Source organism: Excalfactoria chinensis, chromosome 6 (assembly GCF_039878825.1).
Source record: "Excalfactoria chinensis isolate bCotChi1 chromosome 6, bCotChi1.hap2, whole genome shotgun sequence".
NCBI classification, from domain to species: Eukaryota; Metazoa; Chordata; class Aves; order Galliformes; family Phasianidae; genus Excalfactoria; species Excalfactoria chinensis.
In genome coordinates, this window is record NC_092830.1 from 22,022,085 (window position 1) to 22,038,380 (window position 16,296).

The 16,296-nt window shown below is 43.0% G+C and overlaps 1 long non-coding RNA gene across 2 annotated transcripts; it reads right to left on the bottom strand.

Annotated features, from left to right (window-relative positions):
* Positions 1–5,243: 5,243 nt before the first annotated feature.
* LOC140254144 (uncharacterized) lies at positions 5,244–12,853 on the bottom strand. Of its 2 annotated transcripts, XR_011904070.1 has the most exons (4): positions 12,740–12,853; positions 11,431–11,637; positions 9,727–11,314; positions 5,244–7,234 (listed from the first exon to the last, which is right to left on the bottom strand). It is a non-coding gene; the product is annotated as an uncharacterized lncRNA (long non-coding RNA). The 2 variants fall into 2 exon arrangements; XR_011904072.1 differs by lacking the exon at positions 9,727–11,314.
* Between the last annotated feature and the right edge of the window lie 3,443 nt (positions 12,854–16,296).

Here is a 16,296-nt window from a genome sequence, read left to right on the forward strand (position 1 = left end):
GAGTGACTCTTCCTTCACATGTGCCTGGGGTGCTGTGCGGAACTGGCCAGACACCCTGTTTGTTGTTTTGTGTCACTGCATGGCCCCAGCAGGACCAGCACTCCTGGGAGTTTTAGGGGCACTGACAAATGGGGCCCTCTCTCCCCATGTGGACGGGGGTTACTGTCCCAGCTGGAGGCCTTGGGCTTTTGCACTGTTCCTTGGACATGGAGCAGGCTCTTGCTGGAGCTGGGTGGGACGTGTGCAATGTGTTAGCTCTACTAAGCATCCTAGTGTTGTGAGACAGGCACGATGGGCAGGAATCCCTCTTGCTATTTCTCAGATGACTGCTGTTCCAAACTGGGGTCCTGGCTTACAGCCCCACATCTGCACAAGCTTGTGACCAGTGCTGAAAATCTGGGCTCAGCCATGAGGAAGGCACAAGAGAGGGATGGGAATGGGGAAAGTGCAGCTCTCCTCCACTGCTGCAGATCCCAGAGTGTGTCATCACTTCCAAAAGCACAAGCCAGACAGTAAAAATGAAAGATGAAAGTTTTGAATGAAATAAAGCATTCCATTCAGATATGGTCAAATTTGAAAAACTTTTCATAGGGAAAAAAAAAAAAAAAAAAGTAAAGCACATTTTTTGTAACAACCATATGTCATTCAAAAACACAGTGTTTGACTTTAGTAAGAACAGATTTAATTTCCCTTGCCAGCAGCAATTTGGAATGAAGCTAGTGAAACTTGTTGATGTTGAATCTTCTTTTTATTTTGCTTTATGTATTTTTTTTTTCTTTTAAAAGAAATGATTTAAAACTCTTGGGTCTGTTAGAGTTAAAACCTTTTAAAAAAATGGATGAAAAGCCCCCCTCTTTTCATGTCAAACACACAGACAGTCAAACAAACAGTTGGGCCAGGCCAGACTCTTGACAGAGCATCAGCTCCTTCGGTCAAGTGTGAAGACTCGACTGTGAGAGCAATAAATTCATAAATCAAAACTATCCTTCCTGAGACTGAAAGAAGTTTATTGCTGGAAAACAGTCACACGCTGGTTTTCTTTCATACCACGGTGATAAAATCCTCAAGACAATGAGGTATTTATTTCAGGTTTCCTTGGTTTAAGAAAACTTTCAATGCACAGAGTGGAACACTGTTTATATTAAGCAGAGGCAATAATGGGCTGAGATAAGGTATTTTCCCCAAATAGGCCCTGAGATCTGCATCTTTCAGAGCCCCTGAGAGGGAACAGGGCTTGTCTCGCCCAGCCCCAATGTTACAGCAGCCTCCTGGCTGTGGGATCATTGGGTGCCATGGGCCAGGACGATAGTCTACGTCCCATTGTCCCTGGGTTGAGGCTGCACCCGTCGTCGGCTGTGCCTTTGTTTGGCACAGGAAGATGACCGCACGGCTGTCCTTGCTGCATGGCTCCGGGGATTAAAAACAGCCTTCCCCTCATGAGTCACAGTGTGCTCACCAGCCAACCCTGCTCTGTTCCAAACTGTTTACTCCATAGACCCCAGCTCTACATCCACCCTTCTGTTTGTTTTTTTTCAAGGAATAGCTGGGATAAATGGAGACATTTCCAAAATGGTATGAAATGAGTAGATTTTGTTTTCTAGCAGATACTGCTTTGTGCTGGACTGTGTGTTACCCCAAACTACAGTGCTGCTCAGATATGGCCAGCATGCTGCCAGGATAGCATCACAGAATCATGGAAAGGCTGGGTTGGAAGGGACCTCAAGGATCATCAAGCTCCATTCCCCCCTGCCACATGCAGGGAACCTTATCTTTGCATAAACCTTGCAGTGCATCAGTGCTAGCAGCCTGTTGCAAGGGGGATGGTGCAGGATGAGTGAGTAAAAGATGAGTTTCAGCACTTAAAATGTGCGGTTTGTGTTTGGAGCTGTAGAGATTGATCTCTTTGGAAACATCTGAAAATAAAGAAGTGAATGATAAAACATTTGAGGCTGAAACAGAACATTTCTGCTGGGACTTTGTGTAATACGTCATACTTTTTCAATTATAAAAATATGATGACATGATATTCCTACAGGGATTTCAAATATGAAAAGTCATTTTGAGCTGAAAATCCAAAATGGTTTGTTCAGAAAGGAAATAATAGGAGCGCTTCTTTTTTTTCTAAGTGCCTTTTGTAGCACTTTTTCTTCTCTCTAAATGACAGTAAGAACAGAATTAACATAAATTTACAAAGCAGTTTGAGGTCTCCAAACATACACTTTTCTCTAAAAAGGAGAGTTTTATAGAAATCCACAGATGAGCTCTGCCATGCACGCATGGTGTGCCCAAAATCTCTGGACAGCCTACCCTTGAAATGCTCCCAGACTGATAGAGATTGCATGATCAGTGCAAATCACCACATGTATCCAGCTCTTTGTCTTTGCTCCACAGAATGCTGGTTCTGCCTACAGGGACCCCTGGGAGAACCAGACACCTCTTGTCACTGTGGATCCCTCAGCATCCTTTGTCTCCTGCCCACAGCTCAGAGACCAGAGGATGGCTCCTGCGCATGATGGTGGGTGGCTGCCATCAGCTGGGCTTTGGTGTGACTTGGCCCATGCTGTGGAAGGGGTGTGCTGAAGCTGCACTCACTGTGAATGCTAAAACTGCCAAAATCAGGGCAAAGCATCCTCTTATTGTGTAACAGGGTGCAGATCTTGGTCTCCTGTGGTGTTTGAACCATGGCTGTTTCCAGGCTGCCTTATTGTTTTATTATTAGGATATCAGTTGATCACTGTTAAAAGTACCTGCAAGGACAGAAGTGTCAGAGGATGGAGTTTCTGGGTGGTGGAGTCTTCCCTGGGTTCTGGCCCTCAGGTGAACACTCTGGACAAGACAGACAGAGAACATGTCATTGATCTTGCCATAATTATTTTCCAGTGACATAAATGTTTGGCCTACCACAAAGCAAAACAGAGAGAATAGGGATACATTGTGATTTTCCATAGATGTTTTGGCAATTTTTCCTCTTCTCCAGAGACCAATTTGAATTGTCAGAAACAGCTGCCATCCTGTGCCAAGCCTGGCTCTTTTTCCTGAAGTCACTCAGAGACATGCTGGTGGTCCAGGGACTCTTCTGGTGGCTTTATCCTCTGTGACCTCCTACCAGAGCTGCACTCAGTGCCACCCCATGGCTGCTTCACTGCCAAAGTGTTACAGAGATGCTCAGCTCCAGTCCAAATGTACTCAAATCTTCTCAGCTGGCAGAAAAAGGAGAGACTATCCACTCCATCTTAGTTATTCACTTTTTACCAAAAGCCAGATTTTTCCACAGAAAGTAAATCGTTTTCATGAAGATTTTCCATTAATTGCAAACATTATTTTCAGAAAAATCCCTATATGGGTGGTTTTCTGCTAGCTTTATTCTGGGCTTTTCAAAGAATGAGGACTTGAAACCTTGTACTGTTTTCTTGCAGGTACTTTCTCCAGGTAAGTCAAATTTGTGTTAAATGGAATGTCTGACAGATTTCTGTACTTCCCACCCTTTTGCAAAAGAGGTCCTGAGGTAAATGCAGCCCTGTGTGGTTATGGGACAAGCAGCCCAAAAGGCTCTGTTAACCTGCTGATGAGCTATGAGAAGTGGGTTTCATCCTGGCCAGGAAGAGGGTTAATCCCTGCCCTGTTCTGGCCTGTGAGGGAGCATGAGGACACAGCTTTACTGGAAATGTCAGCTTTTCCGCAGCAAAAGTGGCTTGTTTTTAGCAGTGGTAGTGCAGAGGAGAGGTGTATTGCCCAGTTCATGGAAAGCCTATTTTTGCCTGCTTGACCCATGACAAGCATCTAAATGACCTCAGGACCAGACATGCCGATGTCAGTGTCGCCAGTTCCCAAGGCCCGACTCAGGCTCCCTGCCCAAAATCTGGGACTCAGGATTGCCCTCCACAAGGCTGGACAATGCTGCGCCTAGATGGCCTTCACGTTGCCAGACCTGCAGCCTCTCTCACTTCCGACTGGGAGCTCTCCCAACAAACCCTGCTCACCGGAGCCGAGTGCCGTTTGCTCGGTTACCTTTGTCTGCAGTTGAGGCCGGGGTTCCTGCATTTGTGCTGACCTTGTTCCTGTCTCCTGCCTGTCCCTCAGCTGCCTGTCTCTGCTGGTTTCCTCTTTTCCGGAGGGCCGGGCATGCAACACAAACTGCCAGGCCACAGATGTGCAGCAGGACTGCGTGGTGCCACCTCCACCCTCTGCTGTCCCAGGGCTGGCATGGGTATGGGGACAGAGGAGTGGATGGGGCTAACCCAACTACCTGCACTGCTGTGAAAAATGTTCTCTCCATGGAGCAAAACATCCCACACAGCTTTGGTCTATGATGTGTCAAATTTGGGTTTCTACCAGGTACACTGTCACACTTGCTGTCCCTTTCTCTTGCTTGACAGGTCTGTGAGGAAGAAAGGCTGCTCCCTGCCTGCACGGGCACAAGATAAGATGGATGAAATCCAGCATTTGTACACAGAGGGACTGCCCGTGCACCTCAGCAAGTTTTCATGGCTGTTAAACATGCTGTACTCCAGCGTAGCATTAGCAAAATAGTTAATAACAGCATAGTCCTTACCCAGCAATCAGCTTTGTTTTGCTTTTTTCTTGCCATGACTTCTGTAATACACACAAATTCTGCAGGAGCATTGAGTAACTGAGGGAGGAAGAGTGTTTTACAGTCAGGAAAGCTCACCGAAGAGTGAATAGCAATTGAAGACTGCATAGAAGTTGTGGAGAGACAATTTTCAGTTCAAAATTATTATTATTTTTTTAAAGGAAAAACATGTCATAACAGAGATATCTCAGTGATTTATTTGTGCAGTCAAAAGCGCTTTGATTTTGGAAAGCAAATGCAGAATACACAGTGAAACTCACAGCAATTCCATAATTACCAGCCATCCTCCAGACGAAGCATGACTGTATGAAGCATTCATTAACTTTGCTATAATCTCAATCTGATTGGAAGCAAGTCAGGCAAACAAAAAGGGCTAATTTTGGGCAAGGTTATAATTTTCTATGAGTAATTAGGATATGTATTCATGGGTAAAGCATTTTGCAAATGTTAGCTGCTGTGTAAACATACTCATAGCTGTTATTAATGGAATAAGGAAATATACTGACAGACAGCAGTCAAGATGAATTTTTCCAAGCCACAGCAGTATCTGTAGAGGAATATGAATACATCAGGACTATCTGTACATCAATACAAAAAAGACAGATGGGGTTTTAGCCAGCTGGGACTCCTTAGCTTAGCTCCATCCCTCCTACAGAAATTTTTTACCTAAATTACCGAATATTGCTAAATATGCTAGCCTAAAAATTCCCTCTTTGCAAGAACAAGGAAATCATTGCTGGAGATGAACTGCATGCCGCAAGGCAGTGTGAGAAGTGTAGGTACAGGAGTAAGTGACGGCAAATTTACGAGGTCCCACCTTATGAATTTATGTGAAAGGCAATAAAAGTGGTTTTCATGGTGAATCTGTATGTCTATACTTCAGTATGTGATAGAGCCACAAAAGCCCCATTTCCTCTGTTAGCACAAGAGCACACTGAACCACATTGCTGCTAGAAAGGCGCTGAGGTCAAAACCACTTTAGAGGAGTTTTTAATAGCTATATAAAGCAAGCTGGGATAGTGAAACTCCTACTGGATGCCTAGAGAAGGAGCGTCCTAATCTACCCACTGTGGTGACATGCTGACAGTGTCCAGCTGCTATGAATAAGAAGTCACAAAATATTTGTGTATCCCAGACCTTGATAAAACAGTGTGACCAGGTGAAGTCGGGTGCAGATGGGGTGTTCTTCATCATTCTGCTTCAGATGATGAAAAATGTCTTATTGAATAAAAAGAGCAATGATTTCTGAGTGGAACAGGTCTTGGTCATATACAGCTACATAATATCGATGCCGGTTTTTATCATCTTGGTGATCTTGGTATCCAGGTAGTACAACATGCTGTGGGCAAGATAGAAAGTTCCCTGGAGATATCTATTGACCTTCTTTCATTTTAGATTCCATATTTCTTATCAGTGGAGTAACATGGGGTGGCTCAGATGCTTGAGTAGCGTGGTCTGGTCAGACCACCGGAAAAAGCCCTCAGTGCGTTCAAGAGATCCATGGGTAAATGTTTAGGAACAAACTGAAAGTGTGAATGGATCTGGATGCTGCACCAGTTGGTTCAGCTTTAGAAAATCTGCATGTCTCTCTGGTGGTCCATGAGCTTCCAGGAACTGGAAGTGGCTGCAGTGGGAGTGGAGAGGGATGGGGTAGAGTGGAGTTGGGCACTGTCAGGACAGAGCTGAGATCTCAGCTTCTTGGGGCTTGCAGGATCCAGTGCTTACTGGAATAAGGCTTGGCATCCCAAAGCCACAGGGAGAGTCAGTAACAAGACTCAGAGGAAAGCACCTGGTTATATTTAAAAAGAAAAAAAAAAATAATCAAAACAATCTTTCAATCACTGGTCTCCCTCTAATAAGAAATGAAGAAGTCTCCCATTTAAAAGCTAGAAAAATATCAGATGCAAGCACATCCAGGCTTGGGTGGGCTGCAGAGAGGGGAAAAAAGGGGATCATATGCCATGGGACCCTGAGGCAGGGCACAGTTGCTCTATTTCCCTGCAGCTTCCCATAGTGAGGTGGGAAGATTTGCCAGCTCCCAGAGCCAAAATATTTTGATAGTAAAATGTCTCATGTTCTCACACAGTTCTGACAACATCTGGTATCTGGGAGCAATGTTTCAAGGCATGTTACAAGAGGCAGACTGTTTCTTCCCAGGGAAAGTCCTTATCAAGGAAACGCCTCTCCAACAAATGTCCTTTGCAGGGACACATCCTAAGGAGGCAGTTTGATTTTCCCCTTGTTTGTGACATCAGATATATAAGGAGGAGGAGAATTTTCTATCTGCAGGCATTTCAATATTCCTTTGCCTGGACAAATCCCACTGGTCCATTTTCAAGAGCACCCTCTAATTCATACACCTGGAGGGAATTTCTCTCCTGAGGCACATGTTCAAATACCTCACAGTGGTGACCACTCAGCAGGGAAGCCAGGCAGATTTTCAGTCCCAGTTTCTACTCAGATGACCATAAAATATTCCAACCTGGAAGGGACCCATGAGGATCATCAAGTCCAGCTCCTGGCTCCATGAGGGCACAGTGGTATATTAAGGACCTCGACCAAGGCTGGCATTCAGGATTCAGATCACTGCCCAGATTTCTGGTCCACGTCTCCTTCTTCATAACCTTGCACATCTCCCTTGTCCTGTTATAGGAATAATCACATTAGTTCACCAAATAAATTTCCTCCAGTAAAACAGTTAACACTAAGTGAGAAGACTAGGATGTGACACTTGTACTATAAAGACGTTATGGGCAAAATTCCTGAGAAATTCTCAGCATTTCTCCAAGAATTCTCAAAGCCCGCTTTTATCCATCAAACAGTTAATATCTGGGTGAGACAAAAGCACCCACTCAGCTTCCTGTTGCAAGAGCTGTCATAGCTCACTGACTCAGGCAGCTCCTGCAGCTGGTTCCTCCTGGTGAGGGGACAACTCCCTGCGTCACCTGGTGGATGTCACCCTTAGTAGCCCATGTTACCCCTAATGCTTGCACCTCACACTCTGCTGCAAACTGCATGTTAGGTACAAGGTAAAGATGAGAACCCTAAAGCACTTCGATGGAGACTTTCCACACATCCCTTGAATGAAAACTAGTGCACCCTGTACCCAGTAGTTTCATTTGTCAAGTTTAGCAAGCATGTGACAGCCCAAGAAAACTAGAAAACTCCTGCTCTCAGCTAGGAACAAGGTTGCTGCTGCAGTTCTTTATAAACTCCTTTTGGCAGGGAAACAAAAAGCAGAGAAGTTACCGAGGCACATTCCCTGCAGCTGCTGTAATCTTTACAGTCTGATTTCTTATTTCACCAAGGGAATAACTACAGTGATATTCACAATAATAACAATGATGACGATGACGACATAGTTATTGCATTTTCAACAGAGGATCTTTAAGCACTTTATAAACTATGGTTAAGCTTCAGAATACATAATCCTGCAGGATGTATAAGTAATATTCTTTATTTTGAATGGTCCCATTAGGCTGAAACAAAGATATAACAAGTCTAAACTTACAGACTACCTTAACTTTAAACTTTCTCCTAATTCTTATGTTAAAAATTCAAACATCATTCCCCTGATGATTTCCCCACTGAAATTTCCATCTTAAAATATTTTGAAAAAGAAACTCAGAAAGCAGGAAAATATGCACAAAGATCTCTCAGCCCTTCTTTTGTTGTTTCCAACAAATTCACTCCAGGTGAGAAAAAATGAAAATTTCTTATTTTTGAAACAATGGTGCATTAAATAAAATACAGAGCATAAAACCACTTGTGGGCAGCTCTTTCTTTATCCAGTAAACACCTTTATTTGGAAAAAAAGAAAAAAAATATATTTTTGCAGAAATATGGAGGTTATTCCTGATCCACGATGGATCAGGATAAGGATTTGAGCAACCTGGTCTAGTGGAACATGCCCCAGCCTATAGCAGGAGGTCGGAATTGAATGATCTGAAAGGTCCCTTCCAACACAAACCAATCTATGATTCTATAGTCTATGTAATTTGACTAATGGTGGTGACAATGTTGAAAAATAGTGCTTTGTAGCTGAAAAGGTGCTCTATCAAACAGTGTTCTTGAGCTCTTTGTGTCTGTTGTAGTTTCCATGGAAATAAATAGAAGTCATTACATTTGAAGTAACCTGCATACATATGCTGTTGGGTAGTTCACTAACAAAAGACATGCTATTCAAATTGCATACTCATGAACGTGCCTTGAATTACAAGTGGAAGTACAGGTGGAGTCTGAAATACTAGTTTTCTCTGTTGGATTGAGAATTCTGTATTTTATGAAATAAAATAGAAAAAAAACGAATTATTAAGAATGAAATATTTTCAAGAGGGAGACTCCATCCCTCCCAACCTTTCTCATAAAAGTAGCAAGTGCTAGAAAGCCACAGACAATAAGTTAGTCAGTCCAATTGAAAATTATAGTTACATATTTCCCTTTAAATGAATTGTGCAAGGTCACCCTGCAAATCAATGGCAGATTCGATAATTTAGCCCAAGAGTCCTGAGACCCAATATCCTGCTCTCACCACTAAAAACCACTGCATGACTGGCTTCAAGTCTGGGAGCAATACATTATGTAAGGAGAAAAACTCCCCCCCATGTGCTCCTGACATATATAGAATTGATATTTTCTTTGGTCTAGGACAGTAAATACTTAGACACATTTTCTGTAGAAAAGCCTTGAAAAGTCATCAGAAACTGGTGGGGCCGTTGGCTTAAAAACGCTTGAGGTTGCTCTGAAAGTTACTAAACTTCTTTTTGTTTCTTGAAGAGTAATTCTAATGGCCAAGATAATAAAGCCAAGTACTACTAATAACTGGAAAATAATTTGCTTTTTCAATGAGTAAATTGCTCAAATTTATATTTCTTTTCAATCTGGTGGCAATATCTTAATATTCAAATAGATGTGTATTTTTTTAAATATTTTTAATTTTTTCCCCCTTTCTCATCAATCGTTATAATAGAATGAATAAGATTTCGGGGCTCTAATCTCATTTCTCCCTTTATCCAGTCTGTATGCTTCAACACAGGAATATATCAAATGGCAAAGTTGTAAAAACAAACAAAAGGGTATAATTGTGTTTCCTTTTAAAAGTTCTAAACTAAATCTTGAATTTGAAAAGCACTAACCTCTGGATTTCCCATTGGAATATTAAAACCAAAATTCTGCATGAAGAATTCACAGTGTGCAGAATGAGAGAATGCTTCATCTGTCCCTTTGGAACCCTTTGAAGTAACAGTGGGGTGGAAGAGCCCAAAGCCTGTAGAGTAAGGTTAGGATGAGCCCTGCAGCAGTTCCAAGTGTACAGATGTACAGAAATGCATCCTACTCAGACCCTTCCTACCACTTCCTTCTAAGACCACCACCTCCTTCTGCATCACTGATGCTGGTCAGAGACATAGAGCTGAATTTGCTACATGCTCCATCAACTTCAAACCCAGAGCATTATCCTTCACTGCCTCCTCAGAATCCACGCTCCAAGGTCATCATCAATTTTCCTGCCATCTCTGCTTCTACAGCAGCCTTGCACAGCAGGTGTTCTTCCAGTCTACCCATTCAGCGCATACCAGCTCATTTGTCAGCCCTGACCTCAAGTAGCAAAAGCTTTTTCCTGCCCTTCAGAGAGCACTTGTGCAGGGAACTGTAATTAGAATAGATTTAACTGCCAAGCAGGAAAGGGCCCCACTCAATTCTCCTAACACAGGGTCCTCATAGCCCAGGCCAGTAACAAGGTTTTGAGAACACTTCAGTAGGCTGGTGCATGTCTGTGGATCCCCTAGGATGACCTAAATCTAGTCCCTTGCAGGTATCAATGAGCTAGATCATTGTCGTTCCTGTCTCACAATCAAAGCAATCCCTCAGCCCTCCCCAACACCTTGGATGCCCTCTCCTCATGACCTTAAGAGAGTCTCAGGGGAAGGAGCATGGGGCCACCTGAGACCCTGCTGTATAGGTAGCCACCAGGGCCAGATGGAGACATCCCAAAGGGGATAGATGGCAGTGTGTCAGTGTAACTGACAAATCAGCATTGTTTGCTCCCAAAGGATCTACTCCCAAGGGCCCTGGAGGACCTCAGGTTCTACTGGAGTTGTTTGTGAAAGCGGAATCCAGTGAAAGCAGAATCCAGCTGCACACACAAATGGGATAACATGGTTAAGGGCAATTTGTGAAGGACGAGTCAACCTGCTACTCAGGGGAACGGAAAATGTCTTCTCAGCCTCCCCAGGTAGTTTGAGAAAGGCAGCATGATGATCCTCATTGAAAGAATGTAATACAAACTGTGGTCAACCACTCTCCTCCACAGAGATTGCTTTCTGCATTTACTTGACTTGAGACATCTTGTACTGGTATGATTGTAAGGCAGCAAACATGTGGGCCCCTTTAAGATTTATGGGTGTGAGATGCCTGGTAACCAAGAACATCAAATCATCAGCAGAATCTTAAACTCTTGGCTGTACAAAAGAGGCGCAGATATCTCATGCAGATCACATTGAACAGACATCAGCCAGTGAGTGTTAGGATCTTCATATATCCTGAGAAAGTTGTCCATTGCTTGTTCTGCATGAACCAATGTTGCCAATTTCCTCACACCAAGCTCACTCCCTACGTCTTGATTGGGTGGGGGTCAGCTGGGCCATGGGTCAGCAGAAAGACATCTTCAGGACATTTAATTATGAATTTCCTTCACTGCTCACCAGTGCCAGATGTGTTGTAGGACTGAAGAAATCCATAGTTAGCCTGCTGAACACAGCATCTTTTTTTTCTGCCTCCTGTCTGTGAATAAATGCATCTTGAAGGTGTGTAGACTCCTTTTACCATACAACACAAATTACCCGAGCAGTAGCATCAATTATTATTTACTCCTTCAAGCACCTTCTGGGAAGAACAGCCATTCCAGTGCACTGCATACTACTTTCTGCAGAACATGAAGAAGTATGGTAAGCCATTTGAGTCTTCAGATGATAGGAAGTAGTGCAGAGCAACCAGGCTTCAGGCACAGGGCTCTGTGCATATATTTTGTTGGTTTTCAGGAGAGGAATCTGAAAAGCATAGCAGAATTTCAGCCTCTTAATTAAGTATTGGCTATACACACATTTGCTGTAGTAGGTGAAATGATGAGGACTGTTCTTTCTCAGTCTTTCTCTGGGATTTTAAACAAAAGTTTGTTATCATGGCCCCATAAAAATCAACCCCAAATCCTTCATTTGGATAACTTGGGAAAACTTGCCACTGATGGAAGGACAGCCCAAGAGGTCTAAAAGGAAGCTGTGAGAAATAGGCTTGAAATAAAGATGCACCCACACCATGACACTCAGAAACAGAACCTTGCTCATCTTCATATCTATCCTTGCACAAGAAGGAACTGCAGACAGATGATGAAGTTATAACAGCACAGACAAATCGAAAGAACCATACCTCAGTTTACATCATTTCTCATAGCCAAGAGTAGACATGCATCATTTTTACAACTAAATATTTTACTGAAAAAAAAAAATCACTGATAAAAGGATGAAGGGGTTTTGAAGTTAACGCCTTCAAAATGAAATATTTTGTACCACAGATCCAACAAACATCAACTTTCAGCAGTCACTCAGGCTCAGTGCTTGCAGTATGGTATAGTAGTAACTTACCTTGCACACATTTTTCTTTTCATTTTGATGCAGATTCATGTTTATGAAAGAAGCAAACAAAATATTTCTTTGGTCAGACTTTCTGTTCTAGCAGGGTGGCATGCTGGAGACTGTACTGAGAGGTGATTGTTGCTGTTTATTTAATGACAGAAACCAAGCCCCAACCACAGATTTAGATATATTACATCTCTTTGCTTTAAGATTTATTGCTTCCAAGGAAAAAAAACAGAGTTTTTCCCAGGCTTACTTCAACTACTACTGACACTGCACTCTTCCACGATTTCTTTAGAGAGCACATTTCTCTCATTCTTTGGGATGCACAGGAGCTATGCTAAGCACAATCTTCTGCTGCTGAGTTTGAGACCAGTTGCAATGGATAGAGCTACTTTATAGACCAAAGAGCTCCTACAGAGAACTCTCTACCATAGAAGAATATTTTTCCAGCCTAGGGTATTTTTTGCTGTTGGAAAAAAATGACAATAAGCTCCTATATAGAAGAGTAGCAGCCTACCTGTGGAAGAGGTGCTTCATCAGAAGAGCAGGGATTACTACCAAGGCACTTTCAGTCACCACTCAGGTCACTCCATTTCACCCTTCTACCACAAAACTCATAGCAACTTCCTCTCCTCTACAAGTGAGCTCAATTAGCTCCATAAATAATTCAGCTGGGACAGCTCAGCTGTGCTATAGTGGAGAGCTATTGATTTACTCCAGGTGAAAAGCTGGTGTTTGGAATTACCAGTCCTGGGACTGATTAAGCTGTATTTCAAGGTGTAGACATAGGGTAGATACTTTTTTTTTCTTTCCCTTTTTTTCTTCCCTCAGTAGGGTTGGGAAGTTCATTTTTAGAACAAATCAATCCTTTGCTTTCATTGGAAGTCATCTATTATGCAAGAATCTTTATATCTCTTTTCACCTTTCACTAGGTGGAGAGCGGTTTTTGTGTCTGTTATTTTTCCTTGCAAAGAGCCTTCATGTTGTCTCAAGGACTAGCTATTGACAATTACAAGATCAGGAACACTCAGATCTTTATGATTTTAGAGTGAGCTTGTATGTCATCCTCTGCTGCTATCATTTTATTTTATTTTATTCCTGGAGAAGTAAGCAGCTGTGTAAGAGAAGTCTGGATGAAGCAAATGTTTTAAGGCAGAAGAGAGGTGCTTTATCTGGATTCTGCTTCTTCTGTGCTAATTTGTACAGAATGGAAATGAATGTGGATGCTAAGCTACAGAAGGATCTGAGTGACCTCAAGCCCAGACAATACCATGCTAATTATGTCACATAACTCAAAGCATTAGAAAACTTGGTATACTCTTTTGAGTCAATAGGAATAATTTGTTACAGTATAGGAGAGAAGATATTGGTTCACACGGGGGTGAATTCATTGACTAAATACAATTGTGTTTGTTAATGCCTGAACAGAACTGGCCCACATTGTTTGTAATTCTGTGGTCATAATTGCTAAAACAAAACACAACATTCAAAATGCAGGCTGTGGGATGCTTTGTAACCCAGTCATGCCTCTTGCAAAATTAAAACCTTCTCTCAAGTGTAGACTGGAGACTTTATGACAGCAGGGTCTCCTCAAAGGAGTCCAGCATTCTATGTCTCTTCTCACTAAGGGAATACTGAGTAACTCATCTTCTCGGGCATTCTGACTTATCTGCACTGAGGCACCCACAAAATGCTTACAAAGCGTGTGATGTCAAACGGCCACCCAAAGTTTAGGAGCCCCTGGATGTTATCAGTAGAGAGCAGATTGACCATGGATGCAGACATCTTTTCACAGCCTTGATTCCACACAAAAATACATAAGTACTTTCACAGGTCCTTACCCAGCAGGAGAGGAGTCACATGTGGAAGGCAATGTCTGTGAGCAGCCTCTGGACCCCTGACAAGGTCCTCATCCTCCTTGAGACAGCACTGAGTTGTGCTAAGGATATTTTAGCTGATAGCCTTTTTGTTTCTTGCTTCTCACTCAACCAGTCTCTCAAAAATAAATTAATAAATAATTCAAGGGAAAACAAAAAACAAACACCCCTCTGGCCTTCTGATTCAGAGCAACCAATAATCAGCAATATGCCCCAGTTCCCCTCTCCTTTAATTATGAGAAACATATAAATCTTGTGTTAGTGAAGGTTGGCCACTGTACCACAGTATCACTGCTCTTTGCACTGCTCCTTGCAGGTGACTTGATGTTTTTGCAGAATGGGGGAAAAGAAGCGTGGGGCTAATGCAGGATTTCACAGGCAACAACCTGGTGTTTCCTTTTTGTGAAGGGAGCAAATATTTGCAGCCATCAGCATTTTAACCTCAAACAATTTCATTTCAGGATCGAAAAATCCCACAGGGAGCATTTCACTCCAGCTTTGCTGGTATGCTCCAGTTTGTGCAACTCTTCCCCCACTTGCGGGTTGCTGGGCTGGTAGCTTTCATCTTTCCCAGCTGATCTTTTTCCCAGTGTTGTGCTGATTTATTTGTCTTCATTGGTATTCTGATAACATTTCACCAATAAATTAGTTTTAAATTAAGCTCTCAGTTGTGTCTTTTATGTTGGACCCAGTGTATGTACTGGAAAGGAAATTTCATTTCGGAGATACTTTATTCTTCTTTTTATTGACCTCCCCAGCTACAGACTCACCAGCTGCTTCATTTATTTTACTTGGGGAGAAAGTTGTAAAAGCACTGTGTAAATTATGGATAGAAACTGCTGCTAGTGAAAATGAGAAACTGTTAAAAATGGCCGAACACTTTCAAATAGCTACAAACAAGAAACAGTTGTATGACAAGCTGAGCAGGGGAATAGGAATCTGCTCCTGGTTTGTGGGGTGTAACCCAAAGGGATGAAACACTGCCACGTCTGTCAGAAAATCTGAGAATCATGGAATCATTTGAGTTAGAAGGAACCCTTAAATATCATGTGGTCCAACTCCCCTGCAATGCAACATCAGGTGCTCAGAGCTCTGTCCATCCCGATCTTGAATGTCTCCAGTGTTAGGGCATCCACCACCTCTCTGGGCAACCTGTGCCAGTGCCTCACCACCCTCAGTGTAAAATATTTCTTCCATATATCCAGTCTAAATCTCCTCTCTTTTAGTTTGGAACCATTTCCTTGTCCTATCACAACAGACCTTGCTAAAGAGTCTATCCCCTCCTTTCCTATAGCCCTGGCTACCTCTGGGCTTTAGGCAAGGCAAGAATTTCTCCTCATGCTGGTGGCAGTGGGATGTGTGGCCCTGCAGGCAGCAGGCACAGCTCCTGGCCCCAGAAGCCTCCCCAGCTTGTACCAGGGTCTCTTGATTTTGGCAGTACTCAAGGGTGATGAGAGGAGGTGAAAAATGAATGTTTGGCTTAACTGAATAGCAAAATGCAGGACTTCATGGTATGTAATATGAAAGCAGTGAGCCTGGCTTCTGCTGCAGTTTATTTTTGTAACATATGCCGTTCATTTTCCTCCTGCCTCATCTTTTCAGCGCACTGTGGGCAGTGATGATGTATAGTCTTCCCGATGAAGCACTTACCTGGGGCCTATTACTCTAATGACAGAGTCCTTCATATTCTCTCATGGTTTTATTATCGGAAACACTGCTTTGCTGCAAGTTGATATTCATAAATCATCATTTTTCATAAAATCAAAGGGAAAATAGATCTTTCGGAAAACTGTACCCTACTCTACTATGTGATTCCTCACCTGGCCCAGCTGCTGTTGTTCCAAGACATATAAAAGAGTCTCCTGCGTTTGAGGGGTGATCCCAGGACTCAGTCTGAATGCTGATACCTGGCAGTGTATGAGAACTGCTGGCCCAGATCACACCTCCAGCCCTCAGCTGCAGCTTTGTGTTCCCAAGGGACAACCTGAGGAGCATCTGCCTTGGCCTCTGTGTCCTCTGGAGCAGGAAGGTCGGTAGGGATGTGTCCAGCCAGAGGAAGGAGCTATGGTCCTTCCCAGAAGGTGCTGCAGCCCTGGGAATATACACCTATGGTGACTGCTGGGCCAGCCTGTTCCCAGCCTGGCCTCAGTGGAGCAGTCATGTATTTTTCTCTGTAACGTCTTGCTATTTTTAGATA